This window comes from Theropithecus gelada, chromosome 1 (assembly GCF_003255815.1).
Source record: "Theropithecus gelada isolate Dixy chromosome 1, Tgel_1.0, whole genome shotgun sequence".
Taxonomy (NCBI): domain Eukaryota; kingdom Metazoa; phylum Chordata; class Mammalia; order Primates; family Cercopithecidae; genus Theropithecus; species Theropithecus gelada.
The window spans coordinates 136,382,452-136,394,907 of NC_037668.1; the positions used below are offsets into that span (position 1 = coordinate 136,382,452).

Below are 12,456 nucleotides of genomic sequence, written 5' to 3' on the forward strand. Positions count from 1 at the left end.
GAAATATCCTCAGATGAAAACTGGAAAGAAGATTTCTGAGAAACTGCTTAGTGTTCCGTCAATTCATCTCACAGAGGTACAGCTTTCAACTCAAGAAGCCTAGGCTAAGCCTGTTCTTGTGGAATTTGCAACGTGATATTTGGAAGCCCATGGAGGGTTATGGTGAAAAAGGAAATATCCTCAGATGAAAACTGGAAAGAAGCTTTCTGAGAAACTGCTTAGTGTTCTGTTAATTCATCTCACAGAGTTACATCTTTCCCCTCAAGAAGCCGTTCGCTAAGCCTGTTCTTGAGGAATTTGCAAAGTGATATTTGGAAGCCCATACAGGGCTATGGTGAAAAAGAAAATATCCTCAGAGAAAAACTGGAAAGAAGCTTTCTGAGAAACTGCTTTGTGATGTGTGACTTCCACTCACACAGTTACAGCTGTATTTCGTGGATCTGTTTGCTAGCCTTATTTCTGTGGAATCTGAGAACTGATATTTCAGATCCCTTTGAAGACCATAGGGCCAAAGGAAATATCCTCCGATAACAAAGAGAAAGCAGCTTTCAGAGAAACTTCTTTTTGTTCTGTGAAATCATCTCACAGAGTTACACTTTTTCCCTCAAGAAGCCTTTCCCAAAGACTGTTCTTGTGGAACTGGCAAGGTGATATGTGGAAGCAGATATCGGGCTATGGTGAAAATGGAAATATCCTCAGATGAAAACTGGAAAGAAGCTTTCTGAGAAACTGCTTAGTGTTCTGTTAATTCATCTCAGAGCGTTACAGCTTTCCCCTCAAGAAGCCCTTCTCTAAGCCTGTTCTTATGGAATTTGCAAAGTGATATTTGGAAGCCCATAGAGGGCTATGGTGAAAAAGAAAATATCCTCAGAGAAAAACTGTGAAGAAGCTTTCTGAGAAACTGCTTTGTCATGTGTGACTTCCACTCACAGAGTTACATTTGTATTTCGTGGATCTCTTTTCTGGCCTTATTTCTGTGGAATCTGAGAACTGATATTTCCGATCCCTTGGAAGGCTATGGGGCCAAAGGAAATATTCTCCGATAAGAAAGAGAAAGAAGATTTCTGAGAAACTTCTTTGTGTTCTGTGATATCATCTCACAGAGTTACATCTTTCCCTTCAAGAAGCCTTTCGCTAAGACTGTTCTTGTGGAATTTGCAACCTGATATTTGGAAGCAAATGGAGGGCTATTTTGAAAAAGGAAATATCCTCAGATGAAAACTGGAAAGAAGCTTTCTTAGAAACTGCTTAGTGTTCTCTTTTTTTTTTTTTTTTTTTTTTTGACACGGAGTCTCGCTCTATCGCCCAGGCTGGTGTGAAGTGGCCAGATCTCAGCTCACTGCAAGCTCCGCCTCCCGGGTTCATGCCATTCTCCTGCCTCAGCCTCCCGAGTAGCTGGGACTACAGGGGCCCGCCACCTCGCCCGGCTAGTTTTTTGTATTTCCTAATAGAGACGGGGTTTCACCCTGTTAGCCAGGATGGTCTCGATCTCCTGACCTCGTGATCCGCCCGTCTCGGCCTCCCAAAGTGCTGGGATTACAGGCTTGAGCCACCGTGCCCGGCCTTAGTGTTCTCTTAATTCACCTCACAGAGATATAGCTTTACCCTCAAGAAGCCGTTCGCTAAGCCTGTTCTTCTGGCATTTGCAAAGTGATATTTGGAAGCCCATAGAGGGCTAGGGTGAAAACGAAAATATCCTCAGAAAAACTGGAAAGAAGCTTTCTGAGAAACTGCTTTGTGATGTGTGACTTCCAATCACAGAGTTAAGGCTGTATTTCGTGGATCTGTTTACTACCCTTAATTCTGTGGAATCTAGGAATTGATAATTTGGATCCCTTTGAAGACTATAGGGCCAAAGGAAATATCCTCCGATAACCAAGAGAAAGAAGTTTTCTGGGAAACTTCTTTGTGTTCTGTGAAATCATCTCACAGAGTTACAGCTTTCCCCTCAAGAAGCCTTTTGCTAAGCCTGTTCTTGTGGAATTTGCAAAGTGATATATGGAAGCCCATGGATGGCTACGGTGAAAAAGGAAATATCCTCAGATGAAAACTGGAAAGAAGCTTTCTGAGAAACTGCTTAGTGTTCTGTTAATTCATCTCACAGAGTTACAGCTTTCCCCTCAAGAAACCGTTCGCTAAGCCTGTTCTTGTGGAATTTGCAAAGTGATATTTAGAAGCCCATAGAGGGCTATGGTGAAAAAGTAAATATCCTCAGAGAAATACTGAAAAGAAGCTTTCTGAGAAACTGCTTTGTAATGTGTGACTTCCACTCACAGAGTTACAGCTGTATTTCGTGGATCTGTTTGCTAGCCTTATTTCTGTGAAATCTGAGAACTGATATTTCGGATCCCTTTGAAGACTATAGGGCCAAAGAAAATATCCTCCGATAATCAAGAGAAAGAAGCTTTCTGAGAAACTTCTTTGTGTTCTGTGAAATCATCTCACAGAAATACAGCTTTCCCCTCAAGAAGCCTTTCGCTAAGACTGTTCTTGTGGAATTTGCAAAGTGATATATTGAAGCCCATAGAGGGCTATGGAGAAAAAGAAAATATCCTCAGAGGAAACAGGAAAGAAGCTTTCTCAGAAACTGCTTTGTGATGTGTGACTTCCACTCACAGAGTAACAGCTGCATTTCGTGGATCTCTTTGCTAGCCTTATTTCTGTGGAATCTCAGAAGAGATATTTCTGATCCCTTTGAAGACTATAGGGCCAAAGGAAATATCTTCCGATAACCAAGAGAAAGAAGCTTTCTGAGAAACTTCTTTGTCTTCTGTGAAATCATATCACAGTGTTACAGCTATCTCTTCAAGAAGCCTTTCCCTAAGTCTTTTCTTTGGGAATTTGGAAAGTGATATATGGAATCCCATGGAGGGCTATGGTGAAAAAGGAAATAGCCTCTGATGAAAACTGGAAAGAAGCTTTCTGAGAAATTGTTTAGTGTTCTGTTAATTCATCTCACAGAGTTACAGCTTTCCCCTAAAGAAGCCGTTCGCTAAGCCTGTTCCTGTGGAATTTGCAAAGTGATATTTGGAAGCCCATAGAGGGCTATGGTGAAAAAGAAAATATCCTCAGAGAAAAACTGGAAGGAAACTTTCTGAGAAACTCATTTCTGATGTGTGACTTCCACTCACAGAGTTACAGCTGTATTTCGTGGATCTGTTTATAGCCTTATTTCTGTGGAATCTTAGAACTGATATTTCGGATCCCTTGAAGAGTCAAGGGCCAAAGGAAATATCTTCGGAAAATAAAGAGAAAGAAGCTTTCTGAGAAACTTCTTTGTGTTCTGTGAAATCATCTCACATAGCTACAACTTTGCCTTCAAGAAGCCTTATGCTAAGCCTGTTCAGGTTGAATTTGCAAAGTGATATTTGGAAGCCCATAGAGGTCTATGGAGAAAAAGAAAATATCCTCAGAAAAAACTGGAAAGAAGCTTTCTGAGAAACTGCTTTGTGATGTGTGACTCCCACTCAGCGACTTATAGCTGTATTTCGTGGATCTGTTTGCTAGCCTTATTTCTGTGGAATCTAAGAACTGATATTTCGGATCCCTTTGAAGACTATAGCGCCAAAGAAAATATCCTCCGATAACAAAGAGAAAGAAGCTTTCAGAGAAACTTCTTTGTGTTCTGTGAAATCATCTCACACAGTTACACCTTTGCCCTCAAGAAGCCTTTCGCTAAGACTATTCTTGTGGAAATGGCAAAGTGATATATGGAAGCCCATATAGGGCTATGGTGAAAAAGGAAATATCCTCAGATGAAAACCGGAAAGAAGCCTTCTGAGAAACTGCTTAGTGTTCTGTTAATTCATCTCACAGCGTTACAGCTTTCACCTCAAGAAGCCCTTCGCTAAGCCTGTTCTTGTGGAATTTGCAAAGTGATATTTGGAAGCCCATTCAGGGCTATGGTGAAGAAGAAAATATCCCCAGAGAAAAACTGGAAAGAAGCTTTCTGAGAAACTGCTCTGTGATGTGTGACTTCCACTCACAGAGTTGCAGCTGTATTTCATGGATCGCTTTGCTATCCTTATTTCTGTGGAATCTGAGAACTGATATTTCGAATCCCTTTGAAGACTATGGGGCCAAAGGAAATATCTTCGGAAAACCAAGAGTAAGAAGCTGTCTGAGAAACTTCTTTGTGTTCCGTAAAATCATCTCACAGAGTTACGCCATGGCTCTCAAGAAGCCTTACGCCAAGCCTGTTCATGTGGAATTTGCGAAGTGATATTTGGAAGCCCATAGAGGGCTATGGAGAAAAAGAAAATATCCACGGAGAAAACAGGAAAGAAGCTTTCTGAGAAAATGCTTTGTGATGTGTGACTTCCACTCACAGAGCAACAGCTGTATTTCGTGGATCTCTTTCCTAGCCTTATTTCTGTGCAATCTGAGAACAGATATTTCGGATCACTTTGAAGACTATAGGGCCAAAGGAAATATCTTCCGATAACCAAGGGAAAGAATCTTTCTGAGAAACTTCTTTGTGTTCTGTGAAATCATCTCACAGAGTTACAGCTTTCCCCTCAAGAAGCCTTTCGCTAAGACTTTTCTTGTGGAATTTGCAAGCTGATGTTTGGAAGGCCATGGAGGGCTCTGGTGAAAAAGGAAATACCCTCAGATGAAAACTAGAAAGAAGCTTTCTGAGAAACTGCTTAGTATTCTGTTAATTCATCTCACAGGGTTACAGCTTTCCTCTCAAGAAATTGTTCTCTAAGCCTTTTCTTGTGGAATTTGCAAAGTGATATTTGGAAGGCCTTAGAGGGCTATGGTGAAAAGAAAATATCCTCAGAGAAAAACTGGAAAGAAGTTTTCTGAGAAACTGCTTTGTCATCTGTGACTTCCACTCACAGAGTTACAGCTGTATTTCGTGGATGTGTTTGCTAGCACTATTTCTATGGAATCTGAGAACTGATATTTCCGATACCTTTGAAGACTACAGGGCCAAAGGAAATACCTTCCAGTAACCAAGAGAAAGAAGCTTTCTGAGACACTTCTGTGTGTTCTGTGAAATCATCTCACAGCGTTACAGCTTTCGCCTCAACAAGACTTTCGCTAAGACTGTTCTTGTGGAATTTGCAAAGTGATATATTGAAGACCATGGAGGGCTATGGTGAAAAAGGAAATATCCTCAGATGAAAACTGGAAAGAAACTTTCTGAGAAACGACTTAGTGTTCTGTTAATTCATGTCACAGGGTTACAGCTTTCCCTTCAAGAAGCCGTTCGCTAAGCCTGTTCTTGTGGAATTTGGAAAGAATTATTTTGAAGCCCATAGAGGGCTATGGTGAAAAAGAAAATATTCTCAGAGGAAACATGGAAAGAAGCTTTCTGAGAAACTGCTTAGTGTTCTGTTAATTCATCTCACAGAGTTACAGCTTTCCTCTCAAGAAGCCGTTCGCTAAGCCTGTTCTTGTGGAATTTGCAAAGTGATATTTGGAAGCCCATACAGGGCTATGGTGAAAAAGAAAATATCCTCAGAGAAAAACTGGAAAGAAGCTTTCTGAGAAACTGCTTTGTGATGTGTGACTTCCTCTCACAGAGTTACATCTGTATTTCGTGGATCTCTTTGCTAGCCTTATTTCTGTGGAATATGAGAACTGATAATTAGGATCCCTTCGGAGACTATAGGGCTAAAGGAAATATCCTCCGATAACCAAGAGAAAGAAGGTTTCTGAGAAACTTCTTTGTGTTCTGTGAAATCATCTCACAGAGTTACAGCTTTCCCCTGAAGAAGCCTTTCGCTAAGACTGTTTTTGTGGAATTTGCAAAGTGATATTTGGAAGCCCATGGAGGGCTAGGTTGAAAAAGGAAATATAATCAGAAGAAAACTGGAAAGAAGGTTTCTGAGAAACTGCTTAGATTTTTCTTAATTCATCACACAGAATTACAGCTTTCCCCTGAAGAAACCGTTGCCTTAGCCTGTTCTTGTGGAATTTGCAAAGAGATATTTGGAAGCCCATAGAGGGCTATCGTGAAAAAGAAAATTACCTCAGAGAAAATTTGGAAACAAGCTTTCTGAGAAACTCCTTTGTGATGTGTGACTTTAACTCCCGGAGTTACATCTGTATTTCGTGGATCTGTTTGCTAGCCTCATTTCTGTGGAATCTGAGAACTGATATTTCGGATCCCTTTGAAGAGTGTAGGGCCAAAGGCAATATACTCTGATATCAAGGAGAAAGAATCTTTCTGAGACACTTCTTTGTGTTCTGTGAAATCGTCTCACAGAGTTACAGCTTTCCCTTCAAGAAGACTTTCGGTAATACTGTTCTTGTGGAATTTGCAACGTAATATTTGGAAGCCCATGGAGGGCTGAGTTGAAAATGGAAATATCCTCAGATGAAAACTGGAAAGAAGCTTTCTGAGAAACAGCTTAGTGTTCTGTTAATTCATCTCACAGGGTTACAGCTTTCCCCTCAAGTAGACGTTCGCTAAGCCTGTTCTTGTGGAATTTACAAAGTGATATTTGAAAGCCCATAGAGGGCTATGGTGAAAAAAAAATATCCTCAGAGAAAACCTGTAAAAAAGCTTTCTGAGAAACTGCTTTGTGATGTGTGATTTCCACTCACAGAGTTACAGCTGTATTTCGTGGAGCTGTTTGCTGGCCTTATTTCTGTGGAATCTGAGAACTGATATTTTGTAACCTTTGAAGACTATGGGGCCAAAGAAAATATCCTCCGATAACAAAGAGAAAGAAGCTTTCTGAGAAACTTCTTTGTGTTCTGTGAAGTCATCTTACAGAGTTACAGCTTTCTCCTCAAGAAGCCTTTCACTAAGATTGTTCTTGTGGAATATTCAAAGTGATATTTGGAAGCCCATGCAGGGCTATGTTGAAAAAGGAAATATCCCCATATGAAAACTGGAAAGAAGCTTTCTGAGAAACTGCTTAGTGTTCTGTTAATTCATCTCACGAATTGCAGCTTTCCCCTCAAGAAGACGTTGGCTAAGTCTGTTCTTGTGGAATTTGCAAAGTGATATTTGGAAGCGCTTAGAGGGCTATGGTGTAAAAGAAAATATCCTCAGAGAAAAACTGGAAAGAAGCTTTCTGAGAAACTGCTTTGCGATGTGTGACTTCCACTCACAAAATTACATCTGTATGTCGTGGATCTGTTTGCTAGCCTGATTTCTGTGGAATCTGAGAACTGATATTTCAGATGCCTTTGAAGACTACAGGGCCTAAGGAAACATCCTCCGATAACAAAGAGAAAGAAGCTTTCTGAGAAACTTCTTTGTCTTCTGTGAAATCATGTCAGAGAGTTACAGCTTTCCCGTCAAGAAGCCTTTCGCTAAGACTGTTCTTGTGGAATTTGCAACGTGATATTTAAAAGCCCATGGAGGGCTATGGTGAAAAAGGAAATATCCTCAGATGAAAACTGGAAAGAAGCTTGCTGAGAAACTACTTTTTGATGTGTGACTTCCACTCACAGAGTTACAGCTGTATTTAGTAGAGCTGTTTGCTAGCCTTATTTCTGTGGAATATGAGAAATGATATTTCAGATCCCTTTGAAGACTACAGGGCCAAAGGATATATCCTCCGATAACAAAGAGAAAGAAGATTTCTGAGAAACTTCTTTGTGTTCTGTGAAATCATCTCACAGAGTTACAGCTTTCCCCTTAAGAAGCCTTTCGTGAAGGCTGTTCTTGTAGAATTTGCAAAGTGATATTTGAAAGCTCAATGAGAGCTATGGTGAAAAAGGAAATATCCTCAGATGAAAACTGGAAAGAAGCTTTCTGAGAAACTGCTTAGTGTTCTCTAAATTCACCTCAGAGAATTACAACTTTCCCTTCAATAAGCCGTTCTCTAAGCCTGTTCTTTTGTAATTTGCAAATTGATATTTGGAAGCCCCTAGAGGTCTATTGTGAAAAAGAAAATATCCTGAGATGAAAACTGGAAAGAAGATTTCTGAGAAACTGCTTAGTGTTCTGTTATTTCATCTCACAGAGTTACACCTTTCCCCTCAAGAAGCCGTTCGCTAACCCTGTTCTTGTGGAATATGCAAAATGATATTTGCAATCCCATAGAGGGCTACGGTGAAAAAGAAAATATCCTCAGGGAAAAACTGGGAAGAAGCTTTCTGGGAAACTGCTTTGAGATGTGTGACTACCACTCACAGAGTTACAGCTGTATTTCGAGCATCTGTTTGCTAGCCTTATTTCTGTGGAATCTGAGAACTGATATTTCGGATCCCGTTGAAGACTATGGGGCCAAAGGAAATATCCTCCGATAACAAAGAGAAAGAAGCTTTCTGAGAAACTTCTTTGTGTTTTGTGAAGTCATCTCACAGAGATACAGCTTTCACCTCCAGAAGCCTTTCGCTAAGGCAGTTCTTGTGGAATTTGCAAAGTGATATTTGGAAGCCCATAGAGGGCTGTGGTGAAAAAGGAAATATCCTCAGATGAAAACTGGAAAGAAGCTTTCTGAGAAACGGCTTAGTGTTCTGTTAATTCATCTCACAGGGTTACAGCTTTCCCCTCAAGAAGCCGTTCGCTAAGCCTGTTCTTGTGGAATTTGCAATGTGATATTTGCAAGCCCATAGAGGGCTATGGTGAAAAAGAAAATATCCTCAGAGTAAAACTGGAAAGAAGCTTTCTGCGAAACTGCTTTGTGATGTGTGACTTCCACTCACAGAGTTACAGCTGTATTTCGTGGATCTGTTTGCTAGCCTTATTTCTGTGGAATCTCAGAACTGATATTTCGTATCCCTTTGAAGACTATAGGACCATAGGAAATATCCTCCAATAACAAAGAGAAAGAACCTTTCTGAGAAACTTCTTTGTGTTCTGTGAAATCATGTCACAGACTTACAACATTCCTCTATGGAAGCCTTTCGCTATCAATCTTCTTGTGGAATTTGCAAAGTGATATTTGGAAGCGCATGGAGGGCTATGGTGAAATAGGAAATATCCTCAGATGAAAACTGGAAAGAAGCTTTCTAAGAAACTGCTTAGTGTTCTGTTAATTCATCTCACAGAGTTACAGCTTTCCCTTCAATAAGCCGTTCGCTAAGCCTGTTCTTGTGGAGTTTGCAAAGTGATATTTGGAAGCCCATAGAGGGCTGTGGTCAAAAAGGAAATATCCTCAGAGAAAAAGTGGAAAGCAGCTTTCTGAGGAACTGCTTTGTGATGTGTGACTTCCACTAACAGATTTACAGCTGTATTTCGTGGATCTGTATGCTAGCATTATTTCCATGGAATCTGAGAACTGATATTTCGGATCCTTTTGAAGACTATGGGGCCAAAGGAAATATCCTCCGATAACAAAGAGAAAGAAGCTTTCTGAGAAACTTCTTTGTGTTCTGTGAAATCATCTCACAAAGTTACAGCTTTCCCCTCAACAAGCCTTTGACTAAGACTGTTCTTGTGGAATTTGCAAAGTGAGATTTGGAAGCCCATTGTGGGCTATGGTGAAAAAGGAAGTATCCTCGGATGAAAACTGGAAAGAAGCTTTCTGAGAAACTACGTAGTGTTCTGTTAAGTAATCTCACACAGTTACATCTTTCCCTTCAAGAATTCGTTCGCTAAGCCTGTTCTCATGGAAATTGCAAAGTGATATTTGGAAGCCCTTAGAGGGCTATTGTGAAAAACAAAATATCCTCAGCGAAAAACTGGAAAGATGCTTTCTGAGAAACTGCTTTGTGATGTGTCACATGCACTCACAGAGTTACGGCTGTATTTCGTGGAACTGTTTGTTTGCCTTATTTCTGTGGAATCTGAGAACTGATATTTCGGATCCCTTTTAAGACTATAGGGCCAAAAAAAATATCCTTCGATAACAATGAGAAAGAAGCTTTCTGAGAAACTTCTTTGTGTTCTGTCAAATCATCTCACAGAGTTACAGCTTTCCCCTCAAGAAGCATTTCGCTAAGACTGTTCTTGTTGAATTTTGAAAGTGATATATGGAAGCCCATATAGCCTATGTTGAAAAAGGATATATCCTCAGATAAAAACTGGAAAGAAGTTTTCCGAGAAACTGCTTAGTGTTTTGTTAATTTATCTCAAAGAGTTACAGCTTTCTCTTCAAGTATTCGTTCGCTAACCCTGTTCCTGTGGAATTTTCAAAGTGATATTTAGAAGCCCATAGAGGGCTATGGTGAAAAAGAAAATAACCTCAGAGAAAAACTGGAAAGAGGTTTCAGAGAAACTGCTTTGTGATGTGTGACTTCCACTAACAGAATTACAGCTGTATTTCGTGGATCTGTTTCTTAGCCTAATTTCTGTGGAATCTGAGAACGGATATTTCTTATCCCATTGAAGTACCTAGGGCCAAAGGAAATATCCTCCAATAACAAAGAGAAAGAAGCGTTCTGAGAAACTTCTTTCTGTTCTGTGAAATCATCTCGCATAGTTACACCCTTCCTCTCAAGAAGCCTTTCGCTAAGACTGTTCTTGTGGAATTTACAAAGTGATATATGGAAGCCCTTGGAGGGCTACGGTGAAAAAGGAAATATCCTCAGATGAAAACTGGAAAGAAGCTTTCTGAGAAACTGCTTAGTGTTCTGTTAATTCATCTCACATCGTTACAGCTTTCCCCTCAAAAGCTGTTCGCTAAGCCTGTTCTTGTAGAATTTGCAAAGTGATCTTTGAAAGCCCATAGGGGGCTATGGTGAAAAAGAAAGTATCCTCAGAAAAAAACTGGAAAGAAGCTTTCTGAGAAACTGCTTAGTGATGTGTGATTTCCACTCACAGAGTTACAGCTGTATTTCGTGGATCTGGTTGCTCGCCTTATTTCTGTGGAATCTGAGAACTGATATTTCGGATCCCTTTGAAGAGTATAGGGCCAAAAAAAATATCCTCTGATAACAAAGAGACAGAAGCTTTCTGAGAAACTTCTTTGTGTTCTGTGAAATCATCTCACAGAGTTACACATTTCCCCTCAAGAAGCCTTTCGCTAAGACTGTTCTTGTGGAATTTACAAAGTGATATATGGAAGACCACTGAGGGCAATTATGAAAAAGGAAATATCCTCAGATGAAAACTGAAAAGAAGCTTTCTGAGAAACTGCTGAGTGTTTTCTTAATTTATCTCACCGAGTTACAGCTTTCAAGTCAAGAAGAATTTCGCTAAGAGTGTTCTTGTGGAATTTTCAAAGTGATATTTCAAGCCCATGGAGGGGTATGCTGAAAAAGGAAACATCCTCAGATGAAAATTGGAAAGAAGCTTTCTGAGAAACTGCTTAGTGTTTGTTAATTCATCTCAAAGACTTACAGCTTTCTCTTCAGGAATTCATTCGCTAACTCTGTTCTTGTGGAATTTTCCAAGTGATATTTGGAAGCCCATAGAGGGCTATGGTGAAAAAGAAAATATCCTCATAGAAAAACTGGAAAGAAGATTTCTGAGAAACTGCTTTGTGATGTGTGACTTCAACTCACAGAGTTACAGCTATATTTCGTGGATCTGTTTGCTAGCCTTTTTTCTGTGGAATCTGAGAACTGATATTTCGTATCCCTTTGAAGACTCTAGGGCCAAAGGAAATATCCTTTGGCAAATTCCCCAAGAAAATTCTTCTTTGCATCGGAGGACAGTTGTAACTCTGTGAGATGAATTAACAGAACACTAAGCAGTTTCTCAGAAAGCTTCTTTCCAGATTTCATCGGAGGATATTTCCTTTTTCAACATAGCCCTCTATGGGCTTCCAAATATCACTTTGCCAATTCCACAAGAACTTTCTTAGAGAAAGGCTTCTTGAGGGGAATGCTGTAACTCTGTGAGATGATTTCACAGAACACAAAGAAGTTTCTCAGAAAGCTTCTTTCTCTTTGTTATTGGAGGATATTTCGTTTGGCCCTATAGTCTTCAAAGGGATCCCAAATATCACTTCTCAGATTCCACAGAAATAAGGCTAGCAAACAGCTCCACGAAATACAGCTGTAACTCTGTGAGTGGAAGTTCCACATCACAAAGCACTTTCTGAGAAAGCTTCTTTCCGGTTTTCATCTGAGGATATTTCCTTTTTCACCATATACCTGAATGGGCTTTCAAATATCACTTTGTAAATTCCATAAGAAAAGTCTTAGCGAACGGCTTCTTGAGGGGAAAGCTGTAACTCTTTCAGATGATTTCACAGAACACAAAGAAGTTTCTCAGAAAGCTTCTTTCTCTTTATTATCGAAGGATGTTTCCTTTGACCCTATACTCTTCAAAGGGATCCGATATATCTGTTCTGAGATTCCACAGAAATAAGGCTAGTGGGGGGCGGAGCAAGATGGCCGAATAGGAACAGCTCCAGTCTCCAACTCCCAGCGCGAGCGACACAGAAGACCGGTGATTTCTGCATTTTCAACTGAGACTCCACCTCTGGGGACAGCGCACAGCTACACAACAACAACAACAAAAAAAAAAAAAAAAAAAAAAAAAAAAAAAAAAAAAGCAGCAGAAACCTCTGCAGACGCAAACGACTCTGTCTGACAGCTTTGAAGAGAGCAGTGGATCTCCCAACACGGAGGTTGAGATCTGAGAAGGGACAGACT

General features: G+C 40.2%; 1 pseudogene; it reads left to right on the plus strand.

Annotated features, from left to right (window-relative positions):
• Positions 1 to 1,903: 1,903 nt before the first annotated feature.
• LOC112626848 lies at positions 1,904 to 8,549 on the plus strand (annotated as a pseudogene).
• Positions 8,550 to 12,456: the final 3,907 nt, after the last annotated feature.